Source organism: Mus musculus, chromosome 5, assembly GCF_000001635.26.
Source record: "Mus musculus strain C57BL/6J chromosome 5, GRCm38.p6 C57BL/6J".
NCBI lineage: Eukaryota > Metazoa > Chordata > Mammalia > Rodentia > Muridae > Mus > Mus musculus.
In genome coordinates, this window is record NC_000071.6 from 106,553,869 (window position 1) to 106,558,335 (window position 4,467).

Sequence of the window (4,467 nt, forward strand, 5' to 3'; positions counted from 1 at the left end):
CTTAACAGCAGAGCCATCTCTTCAGCCCTTTATTTGCATTTCTAATCAAGGGAAATAAGCAAGGTTAAGCAACCTCCCAAGGCTGCTCACTTAGTAAGAGGCAATATTTGAATCTACACAACTTCCTACTTCAAAGCCTCATATTTCCCCAGTTGAAGAACATACTGTACAACAAAGTGAAAAGAGCTTCGTCATCTTTAAAGAATCAGAATCAAAGGATCAAAATTTTAGGTGTTTGGTCTATTTAGAGGATCAAAATTTTAAGATGTGTCAGCTCATTCCTTTAATCCCAGCACTTGGGAGGCAGAGGCAAGCTGATCTCTGAGTTCAAGGACAGCCTGGTCTTCAGAGCTAGTCTTGGACAGTCAAGGTAACACAGTTTTTGTTTTGTTTTGTTTTAAAATCTGATTTTGAAACTCTGTTTAAAAAAAAAAAAAGTAAAGCAGAATTTTAGGGTATAGGCTGATGAATCTTGACATTTCCTTAATGTAACAAGTTAAGTCTTTATTTAAGGGCCAGAACACCTTGCACTTTTCTTCCATTGGTAGGCTAGACAGATAATAAAAATGATAGCAAAGGTTATTAAAATTTATGTGGTGACTAGCACAGGTTGGAAGAACTACAAAGTGAATTCTTTAAGCACAAGAGAATGGTGGTTTTATTTAAAAAAAAAAAAGCACAATATGAAAGAAAACTCTCCAGCCTCAGATGCCTAAATACGCCATCAAAAGAGTGCTCAGTTCTCAAACGCCAGCGCTCCTGATCCCTCTAGAACTTACACTTTATGTAGAATATCAAAGCCAGCGGGATAGTAGGTGTCCCAAAATGTCTTAATTCAGAGAATTAGTGTTAACCGAGCCTGATTAGCTCCATTTATCTCTAATTAATTACCTTTATCTAATTAGACACTTTGTTTCCAGTAGACATGGAGTCAAGTAGACTAGATTATTAGTGTAGTCATTGTGCCTTTACAAAATCCTGAAATTAATGAAACGTGCAAAGGAATCTGCAGTTCTAATTGCACAGGTGTTGCCTTATGGCAAAGCTTTATCATCTGATTACACCGAGGGGTCATTAGTGACTTTTATATAGAGGATGAGCCTATGAGATGTACCTTAGCAACAGCTCATTAGTTAGGGTTCTTACTGTATTATTTATTACTTCTACCTTCCCCATTACCTAGATTGATTCATGGACCTATATATTCTCTCCTCTCCTCAGTGAAAAAATAAATAAAATAAAATAAACCATCATTATGAAGAGTCCAGATGCAATGTTGAAAAATGAAGAACTGCATTTGTTCATAGGCTATAATCTGATTCTTTAAGACAAAAACTCTAAAGTCACATGTAATCAGAATCAAGTTTATGGGTATTTCCTATGGAAAAGGAACCAATTTAAAATGACTGAGTAATGTGGAAAGATTAGTGTATTTGTTTTAAACCACACGTGACTCAGTGTTCTCACCTAACTGTGCATCAAGGTATGTGGAGAGGAAAAAAACAAAATATTATTTTGCATTAAAATATAATGGCATTTATTTTCTGTGTATCTTTCTAAAATAAATTGATAAGACACATTCTCTGTATGTGTGCATCACAATAATTATAAAAATCTGTTTTACATTTTTTTGTTTCTGATGAGTATATCTGATGACAGATGGAGGAAGCTAACCATAAAAGGAAAGGTGCTTTTCTCATGGAGAAGTTAGGTGTGTACAAATGACTACCACAACTCAGCTTTTGGATCTGAGTATCTTCCTCCTATTTGAAGAAACATGTTTTCCATCGTCATGGGGTAATTAAGCAGCTAGAAGCAGATTCTGCCACGATCCCATACCAACACATGAACATGTTTATTGATGACACAGTAATTCCTCTAAATAATTTGTCAACATAAGTATGTCAAATGAGGTTTTAAAATCACTTCTCCCCATGTTGCCCAGACCTCCCCCCACAATTCCTCCACTGCTCTGAGCCACACACTGCCTGCCTGCCACTCAGTTACTGCAGAATCTAAACTCGTGAGATGATAACGGGGTAACTGCTATGTAGAGCCTGACACCTAATTTGAGTAGTAATAATGAATATTTAATGATCCTCCTTTCAAGCATGAACATAAAACTTTTCATGTGTGCCTTACTAAAATTATAACCATTAATCTAAAAATTATTGTTGCAACTGAAATAATAGCCAAGAATTATAGATTATAGCCAAGTCAGAATACTGCATAAATAATCTATACAAAGATACACATATAGACAGCTACAGCCTTCTGTTTTCCTTCAACCCAAGTCCTCTTTTGAAAAGTATGGAAGTTTTGTGATTCATAGATATTCAAATCTGGATACAAAAGGCTAGCATTTAACTAAGAAATAACAATAATAGCCAATGTCATTTTCACTCCTTCTTAAATTCTGTTTAGACATTCTTAATGTCTAAATAAAAATAATATTTACAGAAAAATATGGCCCTTATAGAAACAGTATTTTTAGGATGTTCCACCTAACACAAAGAAAGGGCAAAGTTTATTAGAAAGGTAGAGATTTTATACCTTAAATTTCATTAAAAAAAAATAGTGGGTGGTGCTTTCCAGTTTACAGAAACCACAACGTGACTGTGGGGAAAGAAACCCAGGAACTGCACAGCACCTTTAAAAATGGGTGTTGTGCATTGGTGGAACTTTTTAATTACACCATTTCTGGCATCTGCGTAAGATTTAAGTAATTTCATATGCCTGAAATATTGCAGAGAACCGTATCTGTCTCCCTGGATGGTTGGCTCTGTGTTCATTGTTACAGGGGAAAGGAAAGCCAGTGTGATTGTGGTTGTGAATGTGATTCTACAGCGAATCTTAGCTCGTTATTAACATTTTCTTCAAAGTGTGTGCTTATAAAATTCAAGGGGGAAATGGCTTAATAATGTGGAGGAAAATACCAAGAAAAACTGAAGTTCCTCCCTTTTTAATCTTTCTTAGCAGACATGTAGTGTCTAACTGGGATGCTATATACCTTTAACTCCAGTGCTGTTTATGGTAGGGCTAAAGGAGGTGAATAGAGAGAGTTCAAGGCCAGCCTGGGCTCCAGTTGACACCGACACCGTGTTAGGAATGGGGAAAAGAGAAAAGAGCCATGAGGGGAGAGGAAGGGAGAGGAAGTTTGGATTCCTGCTGAATGACACACCGGATGCCCAGGTCATCAGCGTGGCTCTGCCTCTTTGGAACTCTAGTTTGAAAGCCAAAGGCAAGTGTGTCGGGACACAATCTCAAACTGTGTGCCTAGTCACTGAACACATTCCTGACAGAGCAGGTGTTTTAGCTAAAGCCAGGGAGAAGGCAATTACACAGGCCCTCTCAGCAGACACGGTGTTTCAGGCGTAAGATGGCAATGTCCTTCAGTCACCTGGACAAGGACTCCTTATGCAGCCTTGCTGTTGTTCACACTCAGATGTGGCCTTTAGTCACTGTGGTCTTTGTCTCTCTGTAGATCTCTGCTATGCTAGGTTTCTTTTGATAGTAGATATTTATAAAGGAATCTATACCAATTAATTATGCCCAACGTAAACAAGTGTGTTGTTACATATACAGAGCCAATGCACTGGTAATGAACATATGTGCAAATACTGGGAAGTTTATCATCTCATTTACCATTTTGTGGCTCCTTTATGACATCAAATTTCAGAGAGGAGCTTTGGATTAAATTCCTTAGCACCATGTTGTTCTAAACAAATGTGGAGCAGGGTGGAAGGAGGCAAGAAGGACAGGGATACCAGAGGACAAGAGGAAATTGGTGGGGGGTGGTTCTTAAGGGATGGGCAGCTTGAGAGAAGAGAGCTGCAGCCGGGAGTGTCAAACACACAGAACCGTAACAGTGCACGAAAAGTCTGTTTATTTATCAAGCTGGTGGGGAGTGTGAAGGGTAGACACCCAGAATGAACACACAGACTCTCATGTGCTCACGGACTTGCTCTTGTTTGAAAAGTCATCTGGAGCTTAGTGCAGAGCCTCTTCCTCCTCGTGGGCCTGATGTGTCTGCTGCCAGGCCGTCCTCAGCAGCGCTGTGGGGTGGTGACTAATTGCCCCCGTAAATCACGGAGCACCACTGTGCTGCTCCGTTTATTTTTCTGACAGTAATTTAGTGCTTGCTCTTTCCCACACTTGTCATTCCATGTTTTTCCTCACATTAGAAGCCTGTAGAAAAAGGACAGTAATTAACGGTGCAGCACGCACTCACGGAAACTCCTTCATCATATTGTGATAATTGTGCTCCCTGTCTGTCAAGGGAGCCTCTGGTTCCAAGCTCCATGCAGCACAATTTGTCAGCCCTAAACTGAAGACACTGAGATCTGAGTGGAAGTGAGCTGCTTCAAACCAGCTTTCTGATTTGTCCAAAGAGGTCATTTACACTCAACATGCCACAATTTTTGGTCTGATCCACACAATAGAATGAAAGACAAACCGGATCCACTT

The 4,467-nt window shown here is 39.1% G+C and overlaps 1 non-coding gene across 1 annotated transcript in view; it reads right to left on the minus strand.

The window, feature by feature from the left end:
* Positions 1 to 3,863: 3,863 nt before the first annotated feature.
* The window catches only part of Gm8350, a 21,175-nt gene continuing 20,571 nt past the window's right edge, over positions 3,864 to 4,467 (minus strand). Inside the window, exon 2 of the transcript XR_880518.1 lies at positions 3,864 to 4,188. This is a non-coding gene — a transcript (predicted gene 8350). The remainder of the gene's footprint in view (positions 4,189 to 4,467) is intronic.